The following is a 25,800-nucleotide window of genomic DNA, read 5'->3' as shown; positions in this document are numbered from 1 at the left end:
CTTAGACAGCATCAGCTGAGGCAACTGGAGTCTGCTCTGTGCTCTTCTCATGATGAAGGTTGATGGTAGGGCATTAGTGGTTCAGGTGTGGTGGCTAGCGATGAGCGATGACCTGTGTGCTACACAGTTGCATTCACCACAATCATTTTCCCTTAGCAACCAGCTATTGATAATGGAGCGTTGTGCATTGGAGCACATTCAGGGAAAACATCTATTTTGGTCTGTTAGAAAAGGTCTAATTTTCAAGTGGCCTCCTAAGTGCCCTGTGTCCTTGCTGGGCTGCGCACACTTATTGATGCCTTCTGCCACTGGCATTGGACTTTGTGTGCAGGAGTTACAATCCGGAATTAGGTAATGGAAGCAAGAAACTCGTTCTTATATAAAGGTACATACATACATAAGAATGAAATGGGATAGATTTAGAGTGTTCTGTCTAAGGAGGTGGCAGAGAGTGGGTATAACGTTGGTTCATCGTCATTCATGACATTTAAACGAGTATAAAATTACGAAACAGGTTATTGACATTTTTTGGGGCGTGGGAAAGGGTATATGGGGTTTGGGGGGTTGGGAATAGTTAAACATAGGTGGTGGAGGAGGGGTTTTGGGGGGGGACTCCCACCAAAAAAATAAGAATGAATGGCCACACTGCTGACTCAGGAGTCAAAGCATGCTTTAAAGCATGGCCTTTGGATGCTGCCTGTGAAGAAGACATGAGTGCACGCTAGTGGGGTGAAGAAAGACATAGGGGGAGAGTGAGTGAAAGATCCATCAAAGTAATGTTGTTCCATGAAAGGCAATATTTGATCTTAGTTGAATGAGACAGGCCAGGTCCTGTTGAAATTCCCAATGCAGCACAAGTCATAGAGTGTCATAGGAAAGACAGAGGCACATGGAAGTAGAGATAAGAATGAGTGCAGTGGCAGGTGAAAGAGAGATAGGGAAATGAAAGAGACAGATAAAGGGAGATGGGATGAGAGAGAGAGACAGTGAGAGATAGCTAGTGAGAGAGGGAGAGAGAGAGGGAGAGAGATCGAGAGAGAATGGGAAGAGGGATGACAGATATATTTACATAGGTAGTTTCCTCAGTTAATGAGAGACTGAGAGAGAGAGAAAGAGAGGGAGACAGGCATAGACAGAGAAAGAGAAAGAGAGACAGCAAGGGAGAGAGAGAGAAAGATGGAAATTGAGAAAACCATGGACTGCATTACGAGGTTGACGATATGGAAAAAGTGGCAGTCCTTCTGGCAGCAATTCTGGTTTACAGTGCAGAATTATTGCCCATGGTAAATCCATGCAAAATTCCCCATGGCCAATAGGCCAAGTGGTGGCAACGGTAAATGATTTTGGTGGTAATTCAGCAGCTTTAGAACTTAGCATCGCTAGTTCGATGGATGTGGAAGGAGGTGCTAAGGTTCTGCCTTGAATAAAATTAAGATTATGACCAGGAAACAGTCAAGTTTGATCAAAATCATGTTCATAGAGTGGACAAAATGCGAATAAACTGGAATGCAGGAGTGTATGTGTGCAAACAAGTTCAAGTTTGGTGTTGTTTATTTTATCATTCTAACAATGGGAAATGATCTGTGTGCCTGGAGGCTTTGTCGCCCAGACCGGAGGCACTGTGGGATGGGATTGGCTCCCACACCCGCACACTCTTACATATCATGAACTCATGATCATTGGAAACCAAAGTGCTTTGCAGATTTTTAGAAACTATTATGCAGTGCAGAACATGATGTGAAAGAAAGGAATTACACAAGCGTATCAAGGTTTGTATGAAATATCTGCTCTTTAGCAAGGAAAGAGAACACATCACACAGATGCAGTCATCATATTACACCATACCTAAGGCAAAATGGTAGTCGGTTATAAGTGATACATTTTGAATAATGTGTGTTAAAGTACCCGTGAAATGTGTTTGATTTGACAAAACTCAGGAGTCTGGAAAAATGCTGCTCCAAACTACGAGAATGCTTAATTTCAAAGCCCTTCGCCTGTGTAAGCTGTTTTTCGTGAGGTGTAAGTGCGCTTTTCTGTCCCCATTAGTACAGTTTTGTTATAGATGTGTGCGCTGAGATGAAAAGAAACACAAAAACATAAGTTGTAGAAAAGGATCGCTAGCGTGCACTTTTCATTTCTTTTTTGTTGCTTGGTTGTAAATCCATCACATAAATCCGGTAGGAACAGGATTTCTGTGTGTGGCATGCTAGATGAAGCCAGAAAAGCGAGCCATCATGCTTTTCTAACCTAATTTAACACTCCACCCCATTTTATTTTGGAGAAGTGATGACGGAGTACCACACTTTCAGTAATCCAGACAGATAAGATCGCAGCTATGCAGTCCTCGCCAGTATGAGCCCGATTTATAGAAAAAGCGCAAAGTCCCTGCAAAGCACTCTGCGCGTAAAAATACTGTGCGCCTACCTGCACGCAAAGCATGTTTTGTTTTTTGTTTTGCGCGTTCTGCGTATTCATGGAATTTTAAGTGCAAAATTACCCTAAGCGTAAGTCGCTCCTGGAATGCCATGACACGCCCCCACGAAAAGCAAAACCAGCAACATATACCGACCTTTGCACCTAATTTATCCACACCATCAAGCACTATGGCAATACTATAGGCTCTCCTGCCACAACCAGGTCAGCTCCCCAGTGACTCCGTAACACAAAACTACACTCCGATTATCTGCGCAACATTTTGCATAATGCAAGGCTGTGGCCAGTAAACCTGCGTGCGAACCCCGTAATTCAAGGCTGCACCCCGCTAATCTGCATAAGATCACCCCTAACTCCATGCGACACCTCAACTACATGCCGTCACCCCTAAATTGATATGTGAACCTTACCTTTGCACTTTGGATCCTATGTGTACAGTGGTCTGCGCCTGCTATCATGTGGCGGTGAGTCCATGAGGTGTGTGTTTACCTTTTCCCAATGTGCAGTTGTGTGTTCCATGAATTCGGTTAGGTTTGCACTTGACTTGGTGTGCGATTTCACTGCGTTCCCCGTTTCTCAACACGTCCACGTTCGTCCTCATTTTGCTGTGAGAATGGGGAATATGCATGTTTCCGCCCCGGCTTTATTTCTTTGCTGGTGCCCGTCCCAAACTTTGTGTGGAGTGTCGTGCAGAGCCCTTTGTCTCATTGTACCCCAGCATCAGATTTTCATGCATGCATACAACAAATTAATTTCTATGGAATACAAATTGATGTTACACCTGGTCAACACCAGTAAGATTCAATAAGAATCCATTATTAAACCCGTCTGCAAAGTTTATACTTTTTCGAAACAGAGGGGAAAATGAAAGAATAAAAGTGAGTTTGCCTTGTTTTTACTCTTTCTTTCCCCACTCTACGTTGTGAAGGTTCCAACATTGTTAATCACCTCCGTGCAATTTAGATTTTTTATAAAATGACCCTGACTGGCTCATTTAAAAACATGTTTTGACTGAAATCCCAGGAGCACCAATGTTACCACTTATGGGCTGTTTGGTCCATGGCATTCAACTTCATATGTTCAGGAGGCAGAGGGGAAAAGGAAAGAGGCAAAGCCAGGCTAACGAGCTTTTCCTTTTTCCTCTCCGTCTTTTGAACAAGTAAACGCCACCTGTAAATTACGCTTCGTAGGCTGTGTTTATTAACAGATTCCTAGTCAACCACCTGCTCATTAGCAGGTGCTAATGCGAGTCTGATTTCATAGGAATCCATTCATTATACACCTGCCTGAAAATGTCATGCAGGCAGGGGTCAAGTCCTAAAATTTAAAGTGGGAGGACTCATCAACAAACGCAATGAATACGACGTCGTCAGAAATTAGCATATCAAGATGAAATATGCACATTTCATTAAATTGGCTTTGCATAACCACCCAAATTGCACAGGACGAATAGCATTTGCCTTTCATAAAATCAACACACACAAAAAACCCACAGAGGATATTTTCATCTACTAGTGTTTTTGAAAACGTTAAAAGGTGTGCATGTTTTAAACTCCAAGAACCAATACAAATGTTTTCCCTGGGATTTGCAGTACCCAAATACGACATTTCACCTTTAGTTCTTTGTCATTTTTGATCAGGTTATGTAGTGGTTGGCTTGAATTCAAAGAGGACATTCAATGTTTCTCATTTTAGCTGGGGGGATTGAGTCCACCCTCTGAATAAAGTGGGTGGACTCCATCCCCCCACGTATACCCTCGACTTGAGCCCTGCATGCAGGTGTTTATGTTTAATGAAATGCAGTGACAACTTGGAGGAGGAACACACGTCAGAGATGTAATCTCCACTCCATGAGGCTCCTTCTTCTGGTCACTGCTCGAAAAATGGAGCAAGGAGTAAATCAAGCCGTAAACGTCTTACACCTTGTTTTTATACCCTGATTTACCACTCTGCTTTATTTTAAAATGAGGGTGACAATGTCTGTGCACTGTGGTTGGCATTTCTATGAATCGCAAAGGATTTGGTCTGGTGTTTGCAGTTGCAAAAGCCAAGCAGAATTTCATGAGGATTCCAAGCTCTCTACCTACATTAAAAATACATTGGGGGATGATTCATGTGCATCCTCGGCATTAGTAGATGATGAGGCATTAGGTGGCATTATCAATAATTATGTTCCACCACCTAGCTCCGTGTAGAAAATTAACAAACACTATGCAGATCATATTTTACTGGTGGAAACTTTGCAACGCGGAAAGCCAATAACAATCACATTATCTCTCCCTGCTAACAGGCTTGCAGCTTGACTGAAAGGTAAGTATTTTGGATGCTGGCTTCTCTGGACCCTGGCTTCAAGCAATGTCAAGACCCCTTTCTGGCCTTAGAGCAGAGATGGGAGACCGTTACAGCTATGATGAAATGACCACTACCCTGCAGTAGTACAAGGATGAGTCATGGCTAAACCACCTACTCAGCCCACACAATACTACAAAACAATCATGATCCCAATCATAAAGATGAAACAGACACAGTACAGAGATGTACCTCCTTTGCCTTTTGTGGTAATATGGGGGGAGGGCAGGCTATACTCTTATGAGCGGACATAAAGTCAGTTCAAACTGGTGCTCCTTGCAGTTCGAAAATAGCATTCAAGTGATGCAGTTCAGAGGGCTCACCAGGGTTGGTTTGAAGGTGAAGCCGATTCAAGACGTTGGTCACCACTTGGTCGGGTTGATGAGTGATGCATTGCATCCAGCAGTTTCAGTCTAGGTCCGTGGTGGTTTCAAGCTCTGACCCTGAGGGCCCAATGCGATGTTGGGAGAGGTGGCAGTTCAACATTGTCAGCAGTGGCAAGCTGGTGTTTGAGCCGAACAGGTGTGATCTCTGCAAGTACGATGCTGCAGCAAGCTGGATCATTAAATGCAGCAACAGTGGTTCTAAGAATGTTTCAATAAGTGTCAAAAGCATCACCGTGTGTCCTGGTTGTTTGAAGGCATTCAAGCAGGTTCAACTCTGGCTCAAGGATGGTTCAAAGTTGCAGAATGCAGAAGTCCAGCTACTTTACTTCATCAGGTGCAGGGTGACTCAATCAAGGGGCTCAGGGACAAAAGTGGTCCTTTTTATCTTCACTTCCACAAGGGGGAGGCTAGCAGGAACCTGAAGGAGCCCTTCACCTCCAATGAGGAGCCTGGGTACCAGTGCAGCTGTCAGAGAGTACAGGTCTTGGCCCAATAGCAGGTCACCCAAAATGTGCCCTGACAATGGGTAAGGAGAAAAATTGCCTCTGCCTTTGAACACCTGTCCTCACCTCTGGCAGAGGGATTTGGAAAAGACTGCTCTCCCAACAGGGTCCATACAGATTCTTCTGTCCTTAGACGTGCAAGGTTAGCAAGAAAAGAGTGGGAGATGCCTTCCTTATTAGAGCAAAAAGCCACCCATGATTAGGTAAAAGCAAGCCCACTGTAGGGGGACAATACTTGTTTAGGTAACAAGTGACCTTTGCCTTCTTGCAGCATACCCAAGGTGCCTTGCTCTTTAGGAAGTCTAGGTGACAGAAAGGAAACAGAAGCCCTCAGAAAACCAAGATGAGGGAACCCTTCCACCAGTCCTTCTGCTCTGTCTGACTGGCCTAATCCCACCATGTTCCTAACCCTGCAGCTTCAAAGGCCCTTTGGTATGCAACGCCTTGGTGTGAGGCTAGCCCTTTTGTTGTGTGTGTGTCACTTTGAAGCTTGGTTCCCAGGTGGCTCCTGCTGGGAGCTTCCTGGGCAGGAGAGGTGTTACCCAACCTCCCAAGGGACTAAAGAAGACACAGTATTCCTGGCCATTTTTAGGATAGCTGATTAGAGACAGGCAGTTTGACTAGAATCCACATAGCATCCCCATAGCTGGCCCCTGATCACAATGTTGACAATTCATATGTGGCTTTAATATTTGTGTGAAATGTCAGTTACTATAGCAAAGCCCAGACATGTCCTAAAATGAGGGATTACCCAGCAACCAAACTAAAAGTTCATCATAATGCATTTCTGTATGCACTGACTTTGCTGTCACAGCAGCTTTCAAACTGGAAAGCAGGAGCTGCATATCAGGTAGACTGATGCAACAAGACACAGATGTACAGTCTGCATTTGGCATGGAGCTTTCTGAACGGGAGATCTGTTTATCTGACCACATTTTCTGACATGGATTACATGCATTATTTTATTATTAATAAAAATCATCAAACAAGCTAGGGCTTCCACACCCTTGCCAGATGGCAATCCTTCAAAAATGCACCCATTCCTCTTGTTCACCACAATGGAGGCCTTCTAATATGTTTAGGGGATGGAGAATGTCAATCCTGTGTCAGGGTTCTACATTGTATGGTGAGGAATAGGCTGTTAGGCACCAATCTGGCCCATCCTCCTGTCAGCTTCTCGGCATGCCAGAATACCATTGGTAGCATTCGCTTAAACCCGTTGGGAAGATGGGATCACATTCACTGCAGTGCCAGGCTCCTGTTACTTGCTTCAGAATGAAACAAATTGTCATGTCACGCAGAACCCCACAGAAAAATCAATTCATATTAAACAGACTTCATATGAACGGCTGAGAAGAAAGCTAAATCAGAAAATTACTATAGACATATAGTCAATAAAACAAATGTTATTAATATCACATAGATAACAATATATTGAATCTGAAAAATACCACCCATAATTCATATCGGGCTGTTACTTGCTTGCCACCTGTAACACCTAAGAACAGAGTTAGCACCTAAAGCCCTATTCCTTAGTATCTTAACTCTTGACCTTGAACGAGAGGCAGACCATACACTACTTATATACTTACCAACTGAGAAGTGAGAAGTGAGTGGAAGCATCTCTCAGCGACTACCACGTATTTCCATATTACAGTGCGATGACCAAGGCCAAGCTGGTAAAAAGTAACAGTTTTAGGGGAAAAACGGACTCTAGTGCAATATGTTTAAGAAGTAATGAGACTATCACCTGATGGACAGGTAAGAAGGGGGAACCAGAGTGGAACAGCTAGTAAAGAACGCAAGCCCACCCAAATGCCAGGGAAACCCTACTACTGGTCCATGAAACATGCCAGGGATGTTAGGGTTGAGAAAATGAATCCCGGTGGCCAGTGGCTGCACAAACAGGGGAACTCAATATGAAACAGAGGCTGGCTAAAGAAAAGCTTGCATGCAGAAACCATTGGAGGGCTGGAAATGGATAAAGCATGTGCACGCCAGATGATATATCACCCCGAGAGCAGGAACTAATTGTTGAATGAGGAAAGAGTAAGGGAGTTAGTGCAAGGAACGGAAAGGGGAAGCTGAAGGGAGCAGGACAAAAGAAAAAAGCTATCCCCCCTTGGAAAACCACAAACAAAATAATTCCAACAATAGGGCTCACCAAGAAATGCTTCCAAGAACCTTTTTCGGAGTACAGAGTCCTAATAAAGGTAAAAAATGGCTGCTACCCCGGAAGTTCTTTTACTACTTCCTCTGTTGTCTTGGCAAATAGGGAAGTAATTGTGGTCTAATTATCCCCACCTCCTTCTCATTCCTCCCACTGCCCATTTCTTATAAATTCATTAATCCTCATTTGATTCTTTGTGCTGACAATACTCGCAGCCTGGCCTTCTGTAAATATTCAGATGAATAAACTCCTTATCTTTACTTCTGAGCCCCCTTAGCCCATAGCCGATGGGCTGGTAGTTCTGGAGAAATGGGCTAGCACCTCTTCTGTAGCCTCAGTCCACAAAAGAGTCCATGTGAGCTTGCGTTGATCCTGTTGTTCCTTCATCATCTGCAGTCCTGGTGATGGGTCTCCTATATATTGTGAGCTGCTTGATAAATGACCTTATTTCCAGATGGAGAACAATTGCCAGATATTGCTAATATTCCAGGTCTGTGTGGGGGTAATACAATCCTAATGACAGTCTTATGTTTCGGCCATCTTCTATTATCCATCCTAATACTAACGAGTGGTTTCCTCCTCCAGATATAATAGAGTATGTTCAGGCCCATTATATTGCCTGAATGGGCTTTGCAACTATAGGTGTGATTAGATTATCAAATCTCTTTCGTTGATCCTAAGATTGTTATGTTTTAATCTAAAATATGGGATTGAGCCCAATAAAGTAGTGGGCAAAGCCTGACATGCTTGAGAGGGCAGGTTCATTGATACCAGTGGGCCTTGGTGAAGCCCGCGGCGGGGCAAGGGCGTGGTGTTTGGCGCCGCAGGACCTCCAGCTGCTTCCTGGTCCCAGGCCACGCCCCCAGGCACATAAATTCTTCTCCACGGCCCCGCAGCAGTGAAGCCCGCGGCGGGGCAAGGGCGCGGTGTTTGGCACCGCAGGACCTCCAGCTGCTTCCTGGTCCCAGGCCATGCCCCCAGGCACATAAATTCTTCTCCACGGCCCTGCAGCGGTGAACCCCGCGGCGGGGCAAGGGTGCGGTGTTTGTCGCCGCAGGACCTCCAGCTGCTTCCTGGTCCCAGGCCACGCCCCCAGGCACATAAATTCTTCTCCACGGCCCCGCAGCGGTGAAGCCCGCGGCGGGGCAAGGATGCGGTGTTTGGCGCCGCAGGACCTCCAGCTGCTTTCTGGTCCCAGGCCACGCCCCCAGGCACATAAATTCTTCTCCACGGCCCCGCAGCGGTGAAGCCCGCGACAGGGCAAGGGCGCGGTGTTTGGCGCCGCAGGACTTCCAGCTGCTTCCTGGTCCCAGGCCACGCCCCCAGGCACATAAATTCTTCTCCACGGCCCCGCAGCGGTGATGCCCGCGGCGGGGCAAGGGCACAGTGTTTGGCGCCGCAGGTGTTCGGTGTTCATGGTGGGAGGCCCCTTCCAGGTGCGGCTGGGGAGCAAGTAAGTGCAGGGGAGTGCTTACTTTTTGTGACTGCCTGAAGGAGTAAGGGAGTAAAGGAGTAAAAGCTCGGAACTGTTTTGTGCTTGAGGTCTTGGCTCGAGGGGATCCGCCATGCGTCTGTTAAAGTCATTAAGGTCCCACAAGGGCCATGCTGTACTTAAGAAACCCTCTCCCTCCTTGCCTCTCTCCTCACTCCCGTGCTGCCCTGAACCCGCCCCCATCAGTATTGAGCAGTCACCATCACGTAAAATTGTGGTTATTAAGAGACTGAGCCACCAAGGAGGAACAACTGGAGTTAAGGCCCTTACTGCGGTCTCCTCACTCATTGACACTGCCCTTGTTGTTGGGGAAGTGACCTCTTCTAGCCACCTTACTTCTCTCTCATCTGAAAAAGAAGTCCTGAACAATCTCCAAGTCATAAGGGACAGTAAAACTGATCTGTAAGGTCTTTGTGTTGGCGGTGATAGAGAGGATGGTGGTCAGGCGGGTCTGTCTCACCTTCTCGGGGGAGGAGGAGGGGGTATAGCTACAAAGGTGGTAACCATGGAGTCATCTCCAACCATAGAAGTTACTACGGATGGACGGCTGAGTTTGGGAGACTCTGCAGACATAGCCCCAAACAAGGGCAGCACGTCAGTTTGTCCAACCCCCGCTGCAGGGGAGTTCCGGGCCCCCACTATGACATCTTGCCCATTATTTCCGCTTCCTGCCTTTGATGAACCATGCCCGGGGATGGAGGAGGAACTGGTTAGGCATACAGAGTTTACCAGGGGATGTCAACCATCTAGCCTCTCCCTTGGCACCTCCCCTGGTACCTCATCGGATGCGTTATATCCTGAACTTGCACTTGCTTTGGATGTTGCAGAGGACTGCGATCGTAACTTTGGCTCTGGAATGGTTGTGGGTTTGTCCAGTTCCTCTCCTGCCCCCGTTCCCACAGAGGAGGGACAATCTAGCGACGGCTCCATGCATAACCAACCCCTCTGCTCTCGCAGCCCGTGTAATGAGCAAGGGTCTTCATCCTGTTCAGTAGCCAGCTCTTGTCTCCATCTCCCACACTTAGGACCACTGATCGACTGGGTTGTAGTACTAGCATTGACATTGGAACAGGTACTGACACCCCAGTTGCGGGTGTCTTTATACCTAGGGGGGGCCGGCTGTAAATGCAATCAAGTGCTGGTGGAGCTAGTAGCCATCAGAACTTTGCTCTCATCCCTCTTAGAAACTAAGGGGTGGGCTATGAGGGATGGGGTGCCTCTGACCACTTCAAACATGGGCAAGGGCCCCCCTGATCCTCCATGGGTTTCTGAGGGGGAGCAGGCTACCGTGAGCCCTGTAACTGTAGTTCCTTCAATCGCCTCCCCTAGCTTGGGGCTGGGGAACGCGGGACCAGCAATTGCCATCAACCCCAGTGCAAGTAGTGCAAAATTTAACAAACCTCATAGGACGCCCGATCCTAAGGCAAAGCCTTCCCCCTTGCGGGTCTATGTTCCTCAACGAGAGGGCCCACAATGTACCTTCACAGGGAAAAAAGGTGTGTACGGTCCACAGGGTAGTGGGGCTTCCTCCCAGCCCCTACCTCATTGGCCCTCATTACGACCCTGGCGGAATTCGCGGTGCTAAATGCACCGCGGAGCACGGCGGAAAGCTGCCGATAGCGCCATGGGGGTTGGCGGATTTTCCACCCCATGCCGACCTTGGCGGAGCGGTAAATCCCCAATCCCCATTTTGCCCTTCCCCATTCCCATTCTTGCCCCATAAGGTATAATGGGAGTGGGGAAGGCGTTAATTACGCCACCGTAAAGTACGGTGGCGTAATTAACAACGAGGTCCCTTAGCGCCATGGATTTCTCTGCCCGGTAAAACCAGGCGGAGAAAGGCTCCATGGCGCTACGGGAACTCGTAGTAGGGCGGACGGGTCCGCCACGATTACCGCTGGCGGTAACCCACTCCGCCAGGGTCGTAATGAGGGCCATTGTCAGTTCAAACACGCTAGGGTGTTCCTTCATGGGGTCCCCAAACTGGCGAGGGATGTGTATGAATCAAAGGATGCCCTGTTAAATAAAACCTTACACTGGCTACGGTCCACTAAAGGTTGTGCCTCAGTGCATAGGGAATCCATGGTGGGTTGCGTCAGAGTACCTAGTGGGGGGAATCAGTTCTGTGATACTGTGGAATTGGCCTTTAGGGACCGGAGTGTGGCAAACGAAGTCCTAGGACAACGTGAGGGAGCTGGCAGGACGTCCAGGAGTGGGATTTCAATTAGTCCATATCCGGATACGGGGTCCAGATGCACCTGGCGGCCAACTGTGAGGTCATCCCCATTGTCCGGCGCTAACCTTATCCCGTTAGGCTGTGATCGGTCAAGCACCTTGGTGGAGAGGCCACCATAAAGGGTCATTCCGGGACAGAATTAGGGATTTAATGAACTGTGGAGGTATTGTTTCTATTTGGGAGCAGTGATTGTAATTGCTTATCTGTGATGTTTTTGTATTTTTTTTTTGTGTTTGATGGATTTCTTTGAAAATCCGAATAAACTTGTTTGACTGAAGATGTTGCAGCTGTCGGAATCTATTAGGCTAGACAGTAGTCCAATTGACCCTGAGGTCGTTAGTCGGTGAGCCCAGATGCCTCTGTGCTTTTTGGGTAACATCAATGTGGCTTTAAGTGCAGAGAGACAGGTTATATTTCTTATGATAAATCTCAAGTTTGAAAAACATGAATATAGTCAGGTATATGGATGGAGTTCACTTCGGAGACGAATGTATATAGTAAATGAGCTATTGTTTATTCACCTTTTCTTTATAGGATAAGGTGCAAAAAATACAGCAAGGCACACTTTACCCTCGGCTTTCGCCAAGGATAGCCGAAGTAGGGGCCACCCCACCAGCTTACCTCAGCATCAGGCAGGGCTCTCAGTTTCAGAGGCAGCAGTGGACTCCCACCTAACTAGATGCCCAGATTAACTTTTTCCACAGACACATTTTGCAACAGTATCTTTGTTGGGAAATGCATAGAAGGGCACTTCAATGTTGAGTGTAGCACAATATTGCCATTCAGAAACTAGGGGTCAGAACTGAACTGACCACTGATATCCATATGATGACTGCTTACTATTCACATTCATCCCAGTTTCAAACAGTACCTCTGTTTCAAATTCAGAGGTTTCAATTATCAGTTCACATGCCTGCCGTTCAGCCTTCCCTCAGGGTCTTGGTGCTTCACAAAAGGGACATTTGGGCCATGGTTTACATGGATGATATCATGATAGTGTTACAAACATACCATTGCACCAGTGATTAATTTGTAAGAAAATAAATGTCAGGGCCCAAATATTTTCTTTCATGGGGGAGGGGCAGCTGCATGTCTACTGTTGACACCACCCACTGTTGTTCCAGTGTCACCCAACGGCTCCATGCAATGTCAACATATTTGGGGTTAAAGCTCCATCTGCCACTGGTTCATTGAGGGGAAATCCACATAACATATTATTGTGTATCAAGACACAACATGTAGTTGTGTCTTGAAATAAAATACATGGGTAAGTGTTAGTTTAAAACACATCATCGTTAACATTTTTCTTTAATCCTATCAGTGTCAAGTGGAGCATGTTAAACATCTTACCGCAGGAAAAAAGAGCAAAAAGACTTTCCACTTGTGGTAAATTGATGGACGAATGTAGGCAAAATTATTACTGAACTGATGAGTTGCCTGTCAAACATTGCAGCAAGATCATCCTGCTTAGGGTAACACTCATGACTGGCTCTCCTGCTCCAAATGGGTCTTTTCACTGACTTTGCCCCTGTGTTGGGGCTGTTGGCTGGTGACTGTACTATTTTATGGTATGGTATTGTTTATTTATAAATGCACCTACACACAGGCAAGTGTTTCAAAGCGCGTGGTTGTCAAATCTACCTGCTGGTTATTACACTAGAGTATTTGCAGCAATGTTATGCAGACTGAGGGGAGAAGTGTGTGGACATGGCCAGCATCAGTGACCAGGATTATATCAAATACAAGAAATTGTTCCTGGTGGAGACATACCATTTTTAAGAGAATTAATAATTTGGTGTCTGAATTAATACAAAAGACTCTCTGAGCTTGGTACAAGAAGTTATGAGTGTTTTATTTTTACTCATAGGTAGTTGCCCTTATACCTTATTTGGCATACAGAGAAATACCGACATTTCTCAATTTATTAACATTTGTTCGATTCTACAAGGAAGCATTTTATCATGGCAATCAACTATAGCATCACGATGTGCATAGAAAAGGCAAGTATCCCAACTGCTCCCATTGTAAAGAGAAGGGAGGTGGGATATATGTGCGTGAAACAGTGTTTTAGGTGCAATGAGTAATAGCAGCCTAAAGAAAGGAAATTGGGCCTGCGTGTTGAGTTAGGGCCACCCGGGTCCAATTTCCTTAAATCCCTTAAAAAATCTATATCTCCATCCAGGAAGAATTTCTTGTTGTATTTGATATATTACCCAGTTCCTGTGTGAGTAGGGGTAACCTCCCTTCTGTGTTATTCAGTGTCCAGGATTGTCACCTTGCATCTCATTGTTTTTCGTGAAAATGGATAAATAGTCCTGTCCTGCCAACCTGGGTCTTCAGGTTTGTGAATAACACTGTGCCAGCCCAGGATGCAGAGACCCTGGCCAGTGCACACTGTTGTTGATTGTTATCTTTCTATGACTCACTGAGAATTAAAATAATAAAGTTACCAAAACAGCACAACATAATCAAGCTGGGCTTCTAAATAAATGCCAGTGCTCAGCCCTGGCAAGCTCCCCACCCCCACATATTAAGCACTGCATTGCACCCTCAGTCACTTGCACACGATGAGCTTTCAGCCTCAAGTGGTGGTAGCCTAGTCATTTGTATCTGCTCCCACCTGGTCAGAATATAGTCTGGAAAGTTCTTTGTTTCCACCCTACTCACTTCTGAATGAGGTTGGTTGGAGATATTGTGTAGTAACAAAGCTGCTAGACCTCCTGTGAACTCAGGATATGCAGAGTTGGATGTCATGCTTCCAAAAACATAGTCAAGGGATGACGGCCAGATAGACAGTCCTAAACAAAGATTGCATCTTTCTGTTTTTAGATTTTTTTATTCTTATTTATCACTTAAACATTTAATAAAATTGTATCTTAAATGAAAGTTAGTCGTGAGCTTTAGAAAGCAGAATGGATATTAAATATCAATAAACAACAAATAATAACAATTGAATCTAAATTCTGTAATCCTAATTTTGGTGAATATCCTGAGGAGAAACAGAAAAGGGCAAACACGAAAGGAGTTAAGGAAAACATCAAGTAAAAAATAAGAAAGCAGAGGTTGTTGGAATCAAATCTAAAATCAATCGCAAACAGTACAAATGAGGCTTATCAAAAGGAATATAAGAAGAAGATTTAATATTAGTGGGAAAAGGGCAGATCCTTATAAGGAGCTCACACAGCATCCCCTCAAAGTTGTAAGATCTGAAATTGGTTTTGATTACCCCATGCATCCCTCCACAGTGATCCATCAGTGAAGTCTTTCACCTCTGACAGCTTTGCTGTGTTCAGCCATTCCTCTGTGACTGGTTAAGTTCCTTCCAATGCTCTTCCAGTAAAAAAGACTTGATTCCAGCAACAGATAATCACATACACTGGCACACTGACAGTATCTCTTGGGCCACGGCCTAAGAAAGAGGAATGCTTGGCAGAACCTCTACTCTATAACATCTAGGTCTCACATTTTAAACTGAACGCATAAGTAACTTTTTTATTTTTGTTGACCTCCAAGATGCCCACTCAGAAGCTATCATCTAGAGGCGACCTTCTATATGGTCATACGCACACACATAAAAACATGTTCCAACTATGCAGAGAAGTTGTAGAACGTCCAACTTCCCCATTCCACATACATGCATGTGCACGACCCATTCACAGAAGGGCGCACCAAATTATGCACTCCCAATGGCCAGTTGTGGTGGCATGGGGATATGCAGACTATACACAGTGGTCTACATTCTTTACTAGCATCCTGCACAACTGTACACCCAGAAAACGTTTTGTGGCATGAGCTTTGGCGATTGTTTACATTTAAACGTGAATGGAGACTTCCGGATGGTGGACCCCTAGCATATACTCTGTTCCTTCTCCTATGTGGAGGGCCAGGCGTCTGCAGACAATTCGTACTGTAGGTATAGTTGGATAGCGGCAGAGCATTCCCTCTGTGTGCATGTTCCTGTGTAAATATGAGGATCTGTGTGTTAGGCAGAATCGTAGAACATTGTGATGCAGATCATGCATAACCCATCTTGCGAAAAACCAACTTTGTGAATGGAAACAAGCCGCCATTTATTAATCAGTTTTTAGGGTTACATTCCAAAGGTTGAGTTAGCCACTTACACCAAAGGTCCATGTTGCCACTCAACATGTGGTTTTCTAATGAAAACACAAAGGGCTTGATTCATTAAAAAGTGTGCATTTATCCCGCAAAGGCTGAGCGCAAAGAACGACACTGCATGAGCCTACGTGCAGAATAAAAAATGCGCGCCCTGCGTATTCATGGAATTATCTGCGCAAAGTAACTGCATATGCAAGTCATGGCCAGAACGCCCCCTGTCACGCCCCCATTCAAAGCAAAAAACTCCTGAACAGCTTCCTTTGCATGCTCTACGGGCGCGTGGGGTCCCCCACAAGCGGGCTTGTATCTCGCGGACCTTGCGTGGGGTCCCCTGTAACTGTTACCACCACCCCTACAATATGCGTATGATTTTACATGGGTAAAACACAAAAAATCTGTGTGCAAACCTCCAAAAACCATTCCTACATCACGCTACACTGCATCTGCACACCACTAAGTCTGATCAGATCCCTGGCTGTGTACACGCACCCCTAAATCCGACGTGCAAACCTACCTTGGCGCTGCGATTCCCATGCACAAGTGTCTTTATGCCTGCCTTCTGTTGGCGGTGAGATTGGTGATTTTCTGTGGGCATTTCGCAGGCGAGGGGTTGCACAGTCACATCCATGAATGCGCTTTGTTGTACGCATTTGTGCGCTACTATGGACTGCCTACGGCCCGTCTCTCATAATGGCCACTTTTTCCATTCTTCCTCATTTTCAGTTCCACCCCCTACTCCACCCTCTGCGCAGGCCTTGCGCACGCTCTGCGTGGTTTCTAGCGCAAGGCACTCGACTGCTCGCAGAGATGTGCCGAGCCTGTGCGAAGTCCACCCAGAGTCCAAAAAAGAACTGCGCAGTCGATTCGATGAATTGTCAAACAGGGTTTCACGTGCGGAATGGCATGGAAATCCCCGATTTTACACGCAAATAATTCCATGAAGAGGGGCCACAATGTATATGTACTCTGCCTGTTATCATTGAAAGTGTAATAATGCATTTATTAAGTGCTTCCATTTCATGGTGCCCACCTATCTCTCATATTGAGATTGGACAGAAATGTCTTTGAAGCAAAGGGGCAACGCGCTGGTCTTGGAAGCAAGACCACGTAGAGCAACAGAGATTCGAATCCCGGATCCGCGCTTAGAAACCAACCTCAGGTACGGTATTAGGCGTGTTATTAATAAATAAATAAGTAAATAACTACAATAATTGTACACTATCTTCAAAATGAAAAATGCAGACTAAAACACAATCTTTTGTGAATGTTGCTTAATGCTATATTCGGTTATTCAGTGAATTTGGCTTGTCACTTGCCAATTGCATCTTCATGTTCATCGATACATTCTCTTAGAGAAATAAGTTGAGGTTTAGCACAAATATGTGCACCGACCAAGGAGTGCAAAATATCGTTTTTTCATTGAATAGTCAGTGCAAATGTTGTTTGTAGTATTTGGCTTTCACGTTACTTCAGTGACTCCTAGTGGAGCAAACGCTATTGGAATGGGCGGTGGTGTATGCAAATTAGTAGGAATTCCGTGAATTTAATGCACATGTTGGTAGTGATGCATCATTATTCCGTCTTTTCATATGTCTCTTGCTTCTAGTTGCAAGTGCGTGCGTCTATTGTCAGTTTCGAGGGAAAGTGTACCAGGTCCCCTGTGCTTGACAGAACATTGGCCCTCATTACGACCCTGGCGGAAAGTGACTGACCGGACCGCCACAGCGTAAATAGCGTTTCCGCCATTGCACGAAGGAGCAAAGTGCGGCCCATTCCGACCCATCGGGCACGAGCACCACGGCATGGCGGAAGTGCAAAGTCCGCGATGGCGGAAATGACCCCAAAACGGCCCACACCGCCGCCGTACGGCGCCCTAGGTGCAATACCGCCACCCATCACAGCGGACACCGCAGTGTGCGCCTACCGGAAAGTACGGTGACCGGAAATATACGGAAACGGAAGTAAAAACATGGGCCCGGAACGGGAAACATCCCGCCGTACACCTATAAAACCACTAAAACCACACAACCACCAAAAACACTACCCTGAGACACACCCCAACCCGTCATCCACCCTAGCGAAACCAAGAAAAATGGGAAAAGTAGCGAAGAAAGCGTGCGACCGCAAGCGGCAGGTCCACTTCTCCCGTGAGGAACTCACCGTGCTAACAGAGACCCTCCAGGAGAATGCAGCCGTCGTCTTCTCCACGCAAATGACCAGGACGGCACTTGCAAACAAGAAGGCCATATGGGCTCTGGTGGCACAGCGGGTAAGTGCGGTGGGGACCGCACCCCGCAACCCACAGCAATGCCGAAAGCGATGGGACGACCTGCGGATACGCGTCCGCAGCATACTCTCTGCCAACCGCAACATTGCCACAGCCACCGGGGGAGGTCCTGAATCACCCATCAAGTTGACCCCCTGGGAAGAAATCTGTGCCTCCACCATCGGAATGGAGAGCATAGAGGGAGTCGGAGGGATGGAGAAAGGAGTGCAGACATCCGAAGATTCAGGTAGGTGGGCCAGATAAAACAATGCCAAATCCACAAAGTCCATTCATGTGAAGCACCATGTGTCCACATAGTGCAACAGAAACACATGTCCAGGAGAACGTCCACACACATCGGCCTGATAGCGCACGTTAAAACCCACAATAAATACATAATTAATTAAAAACCCCTAAAACACGCACTACACGTGCAGCAGGCACACCCTAACTGCAGGCTGCCAAACAACTGCACCCTCACTCCACACACAAATGAAAGCACCTCCAAGGCCCCGACCCAAATCACCCTCAGGTACCACCCCAATGCATGTGATACAATGCCATTCCAATTCCCACAGACCCATCAATAACCCTCGCCCTCCTTTACTCCACCACAGGGTCCGATCCAAACGACGAGCATCAGGACACCCCTACCAGCACACCTGCAAAGAGGGCCAAGACCAACGGCCAAAGACCCTCCACCTCAGCTGCACGCATCAAGACACGGCAGCAGCACAAATCAGGTGGCAGCACAGAGGAGGGAACATCAACAGGCACCCCAGCAGCCAGCATGCCCACAACACCACCACCACAGGTCCCCCCAACGGATGCCACAGAAGGCACTGCCTCTGGTGGCAGCAGCACCATAGGTGACACCCCATTGATGGCAGCATGCTCCGACACAGAAGACGGGGATGTCGAAGTCAGATCCATCCATGACCTGTCCCAATCCCCCTGTCTGTCCCATCCCGTACAACATGAGGATGCCACGCAGGGGCACCCACAAGACGACGACTGGCCATCCCCCACAAGCCCTGTGGCAAGGCAACATGAGGTCCACAGCCCCTCTGTGACACCCCCGCAAATGGCCATGGCCCAGCAGAGGCAACAGTCCCTCGACCAGTTAATCGTGCAACAGCAGCAACTGGCCACGCTCCTCAAGGACCATGCCGATGAATGTGGGGGCACTAAGGCAGACATAGAAACATCAACTGAGACACTTAGGGCAGAAATGGAGAGAGGTACAGAGACACTAAGGGCACAAATGGAGAGAAGCACCGAGAGCCTGAGGGAGGAACTGCATGCGACGTCCAAAGACGTATGTGCCGAACTTGCCGCAGTGCGCCGTGTGCTCACTGGGCTCTCGCAAACCCTCAGGGACATGCATGGACGTGAGCAGGCAGAGACATCATCCGTTGCAAGTTCCGTCCAGGGCAGCCCCCAACGTAGATCTGGGAGGAACCTGCGCTCCACAGGCAGGGGTGCCCCTGACACCCGCAGAGGGGGCTTGCAATAGCGACTGCCCACTGACAATGAGCATCTTTGGACACTGGTGTTCGGGGGGGAGGTAGGAGGGTGGAGGGGGTGTGTTGGGCTCACTTGGGTGGCGGGTCGATAGGGTGTTCAACATGATATCACATATGCCATAAACAGTGCACGATCAACCAATGAGATGTGTGGACATTGATCTTTGTGTACTAGGCCATCATAGGCGTACAGTCCATATTGTGCATGTCCCAGACACACACAGTGCCACGAGTCCCGTGTCCATGTATCAGCCACCAGGCGTGAGTGCTAGAAGCATGCATCTATGAGATGCTGACGAATGTCACGGCCCTCCGGTGCCTCGCAGACTCCTTGAGGTGCTGCCACATCCCCACCCTCATCATGACCATCATCAGGTGCTTGCAGTTCTGCGTCAGGGGGCATGGGCACATTTCTACGTACGCACATGTTGTGGAGCATGACACATGCCATCACCATCTTTGCAACCTTCTCATGGCGGTACAGGAGTGCCCCGCCAGACCTGCTGAGGCAGCGGAAACGACCCTTCAGTAGGCCGAATGCCTGTTCAATGACTACACGGGTACGTGAGTGGGCATGGTTGTAGTCCTCCTCATGCTGGTCCCGTGGGTTCCGGACTGGTGTGAGGAGCCATCTCTTCAGTGGATATCCAGCATCACCTGTATGTGGACGATAAACGTATGATGTGGAATGCCATTGCTACGTACGCACACCCCCCCCCCTTCCTGCCAGGTCATTGCCGAATCACATACCCCACATTATCATGCATGTAATGAGACTCACCGAGTAGCCAGGATCTGTTCCCTGCGTGTCGCTCCATGTAGCGTGGTATTGTAGAGTTCCTCAAGACCATAGAATCATGGGTTGATCCAGGGAATCGGGCACAACAATGTGTAATGATCGTGTTGGAGTCACACACCATTTGTACATTCAGGGAATGAAATTGTTTTCGGTTGCGGTACTGGGCCTCCATGGCATGTGGGACGACCAATTCCACATGGGTGCAGTCGATGGCACCAATGCAACCCGGTATGCCGGCAAGTGCATGGAATCCCACTTTTGTGTTGGTAATTTCCTGCTCCGAGCGTGGTAGAGAGATGTAGTCGTCTGCGTGCTGCAGGAGGGCATCGAGCACTTGCAATAGTGTCCGTGAGAACAGTGGCTGAGAAATGCCATGCAACTGTCCGACTGTGTGCTGGTAGGTGCCTGTGGCCAGGAAGTGTAGTACAGACACCACCTTCAGTAGGGGTGGGATGGCGGTTGGGCTATCTATCATGCTGACAAGGTCAGCCTGTGTCATGTCCACAATGGCGGCTATGGTGTCCCGGTCCAGATGGTAGAGGGTGTGGATCTGCTCATCAGTGAGGTTGAACGGATGTGCTCGGAGGCGTGGGATTGCGGGCTGCCTGCGTGGTGGTAGTGGCTGTGCTGGAGGCCCTTGCTGGCCCTGCCTTGCCCTCCTCCTCCTCCTGCGTCTCCTCCGTGCGGCCGGTTGTAGTTGGTGTTCGTCTTCTTCTTGGAGTTGGAGTACTTGCAGTGCTATCAGGTCCCCCAGGGCCAACATCGCGAGTCCTGCCGGTAGCATTTCGGAGTGGGTGTGGTTGTGGGAGGAGACTGGGTGTGCAATTTATGTGTTTTCAGGCTGTATGGCCTCCACCTGTGGTGATTCATTCCACCTGTGCAAACTGCTCTCCCCTTTGGCCGAGCACGTCCCGCACACAACGCTGCAATTCGAGGAATGGCATCTTGCTATTGCAATCATGTATTTGTACCCGATGGCCGTGTAACATTGGTTGATATGTTCATTCTGCTGTGGTCCCATTGTTTCACATACTATCTGTGCAGTCGCGAACAGACTTGTGAAGGGTCAGTGGTACGTAGTACTCGAGTAACGGTGGGCCCTCATGCATCACTGTACCGAGTTGCAACGACGGGCGGGGCGTCCCATTTGTGGGTGAAGGCAGTTGCCATTTTCACACACAGCCGCACTAGATGGATTAATTTGTGATTTCAAACGGCCACAGATGCCTCTTCGACGTGATGTTGCAAATGAGGAATTCGAAGGGCGGCGCTTTCGGTTTTCAGCTAGCGGCGAGGAAATGCCCACAGGTCTGACTGCAAATATAACGTTCTATTGTTCAATGTCCTTGAGACAGGGGCCATGGCGAGGATGCAATGATTGATATGAATGGTTTGGGATGCGCAATAGCGACGTGGGCGATGAGGCCGGACGTTCCCAAATACATGTTACTTCACTACACTGGAATTACGGGCTGGGGCACTGTGGATTTTGCAGGCTGCATAACGCATAGACTCAATGGATATTTCTAATGTTATGTGAGTAAATATTCAGGCGTTTTAATCCCGGGATGAGGGAATGATGAATGGATGCATGGGCAGGTGATTTGATACAGAGTTTGCCATGTACAGGGCTTCTTGGAATCTATCCGCCTCCCCTGCGCTATGTGATGCAGGGCTGCCATAGTGGGACCATCGTCTATCTGGCCTTGTTGAGCCCTCCCTGTCTCGACGCGCCATCAGACACTTGTGTCCATGCACGTTACCAATCCCATCTGATGGATTCTGTTTTGACGACGCATGCACAGGTACACTCGTTTGTGATGGTGTTTACACCTCGATATAGATAGTTATGAGTCGCAAGTGGTTTTTGGGTGGTGATGATCCTTTGGAGTGGGCTAGCATGCATATGGCTGTGGATTTAGTGTGATCATTGAAGTGAGTTGTTCGAATGTAGTTCTGATGGCCATTCTATTCTTTTTCTTTTCTTTTGGTTGACAGGTATCTCCTCCCCTTTTGCCACTGCCATCTGTATGCCACTCCTGCAGATGGCTTTTACTCCCGACACCTGCTGCTTCGTGTTAATCAGTGGAGCAGCATTACGATCTTATGGGACGATCGCCAATGGGCCACATGCCCTTACGCAGTACTGGTGGCTCGGAGCAACATTTCGGCCTTTCAGCTGGACTAGTGCCTCCCCATTGGGACGGCCCTGCGGTTCTGTGCGCTTCCATGTTGCCTTTTCGTACGTGAATGTGGCTCTGTGTACCATGATGGAACAGGGCGTCACACAAGTAGTGGCTGGTCATTTCTTGCGGATGCAGCCCACAATGGTGAAATGTGTTTTGGAGTTCATGGCCTAATGGCTGTATGGGCTTGGTGATTTTGTTGTGCATTAAATTTCTATTCTGATTTGGCCCGTGTAGCGTTCTTCTTTGCAAGTGATGTGGCATATTCCTATTTGGGGAGCGATGTATTGTGAGGAGATCTGCATTGGGTTCCAGCTTCGGAGTTTAGTTGCGTGGTACTGTACTGGGCGCGTTTGCCTACGAAGCCCAGTGAGGTCAGGGATGGGGGCTGCCAATATGACTGTTTGAATGTTGTCATGCTCAGGGGCGGGGGATTGGGTTTTGTGTAACAGATGCCGGTCAGCCAGGTGGACTGGTGGCATGATGTGATTTTCGGAATATTGCTGGTCACAGGTGCCTGTGTTTGCGTGCGTTTCGGGGGGGGGGGGACTGTGGTCATGTCCATTGGATTGGCTTCTGTATTCGTGCCATCTGTGCCCTGCAGCTCCCATTGGCCCCTCTTGTGTTTCTTTTGTTCGTTGGCATGCATGGGTGACTTGTACATTTCACTGGTTGCATTGTGACTTCATTGCACCTACGGGGAGTTGTACTTTGTGGGCAGGGAGCGGTGTACAGGCACTCAGTGGGGCCGTTTACGGTTGATTCGCGATGCCGTACTTCTCACCATGGCGGAATGGTACATTCCGCCATGCTTGATGGCGTTAGGTACATGTCCGCTAGGGTCGGAATTAGCGTACCCTTGCGCCATGGTGGTGTTTACGGTTTGGCATGGCGTGCGCGCGCGTGCTTGGTGCAGTTAGCGTTGGCGTTCACTACGGTGTCGCTAATGGCTTCGTACTTTGCGGTGACGGGTCATAGTCGCACCAAGCGCTATTCGATGGCGGTATTGCATTTCCGCCATCGTTTTCCGAATTCCGCCAGGGTCGTAATGAGGGCCATTGTCTTTCTCAACATTTTTTGTTTGAAATGCGCGCCTGCTTTCTAGTAAACACTTTAGGGCCTGAGCCATGGAAGTGTTTTTATAATTGCGCAATCCCAAAGGAAAACGTTCCATGAATCATTGATTGTTATCACCTGTACTGGTTTTCTTTAGTTGTATGCTTTCCTGAAAAGACCCTGTCGGTGCAGCATTGGAAGTTAAGGCAGGTGTCTTCCACATGTTATCATTGAAGTGTGATGCACTTTTGTAGCATGTAAAGCTGTACCTCGCATATGACAGCCAAAGCCCAATTTATTGCCAATGTTTGTTGAACGGGTCGCTCAGTAAAAACATCAGGGACAGATTGCCGGTCACCTGAGCGAAAAGGCCCAACAATGTTGCTCTTTTCTTGATCAGCTCCCTAGGAAGCACTCCGGAAATAAACGTGTTTTAATGCCACGTCATCAGCTGTAAGTAATCCCTTGGACGATCTTCTTACCTGATGGCGTGGTCCGTGGACAGAGTAGGTCCCCTAGGGCCTATAGCCACCTGACAGAGTAGCACCTCAAAGCCTTTCAAATGCACATGTTGTGCTATTTAATATGTAATTCATCTACCTCTGACTATTCCAGGATGCACACACACTCATCTTACCGGTAAATTGCAAGACACCCAGAGGGATACACACACCCTGAGTGGGTACAGCATATTTTTAATTACAATCATACTGCTAAATGCGGCGTACAAACTGATGCATGTTTCATCCGTTCATAGAGCAATTTCAAATTACATAAATTTCCCGACTGATTTCTCTCTGAAGTATTAAAAAATGCCTTCCACAAAAACACCAGAAAGGCTACAAACTTTATTGCATTGCATGATTAATGGGCCCCATTAATTCAACCCTGTTGGTTGATCAGATGGTAAATCATGGAAATATAGCCTGCCTGCAGATGCAAAGCAGTTTTTAAAAGCTGAACATATCCCTTTGGAATCAGGTAGGACAATCAGCCCGTCCGCATCCCCGTGTAACCCTTTCATGGATTTCCAGAGAAAGAATTACTATATCGACGACATCAGGGTGCTCGAGCTCAACTCGGAGGGCAATTATCCGGGAGCGTCAGTTGCGCAACAGCAGAGGCGCATAACTCAGATCGAGCAGTTCCTGCTTAGAGAATATGTTATCAAACCCTTGGGTAGAGTGGAGGCTAGTGCTTCAGCATTGCAATCACTAACTGTGCTGCCTTCGCCTGCAGGACAATGATTCATCAGATGACAGGCCATACCTAGAGCCTGATTCACCAAAGCGTTTTATAATGGCACAATCCCATAGGAAAACGTGCTGTGAATCAGGCCCTTCCAATCTAATTTACTATAATGGTATATTTAAACCACAAGTCTCTGCCCGATGTCCATAAGCTGCTGAAATGCCGTATTGAACTGGGTGTGGCCTTGGGTTAAAGGTTGGGATCCTGGCAGGCTCAGTCCATCATTCTTCTGAGGTTGGTAACTTGAGTGACAGTGCAATTGGTAATAAGAACATCTGCCATTAGTGGATGTATGCATTGTAAATTAATTAATAACATACACTAATATTTGCTAAGATAGCACTTTTATTTTGGTATTGAACAGCTGGGAAGATTGCTAAATCCACATCAACCCCTGGCTTATATTCAATGAACATTGTCCAGCTTCCATTCATATAGAAGGGTTCAAGTGGGTCCGGAAAACACAGCCTTAGATTGACATGCTTTGGAGATATGAAGTCTGAGTCCCACTGGAGTATTGAGGCAGATATGCGGACACCTGCTTTCTCGCAGATATGGGTTGGGGAATTTGGAAAGTGATTGTTGGGATTTGCTAAGGGCAGAGTTCGGGCAAACAGCTCTGATGGAAACAGTGACGTGAAATCCTGGGCACAATGCGGAAGTGGGCAAAAGGCAAGCTACTACCAAACATTTGGTTTGGTGCCAAGCACCAGAAACTGCTGCTACTGGAAAGGGCTGGCCATTAAAATGGAACTCCCGTGCCCCATTCACAACAAGACCATCGTGAAAGCATCACTTCCTGAGCCCATCCCAGCAACCTCTCCTACCCACTCACCATGCTTGCAAGCCCCAGTCCACCTTCCCTACGTAGAGTGCTCAATTGCTTCAGGCTAGGTTCCTGCTGTATGAAGACCATGAATACTGGACATCCATGCACACACACATTGCTCAATATAATCACTAAGGCCACTGCACTGTAGCAAGCAAGAGCCATTTTGAAAAGCGAGGCCTCCTACATGAAACACCTG

The sequence above is a fragment of the Ambystoma mexicanum genome, chromosome 3p (genome assembly GCF_040938575.1).
Source record: "Ambystoma mexicanum isolate Mex_15411 chromosome 3p, UKY_AmexF1_1, whole genome shotgun sequence".
Classification (NCBI taxonomy): Eukaryota; Metazoa; Chordata; class Amphibia; order Caudata; family Ambystomatidae; genus Ambystoma; species Ambystoma mexicanum.
Note: the sequence above shows the minus strand (reverse complement) of the source record.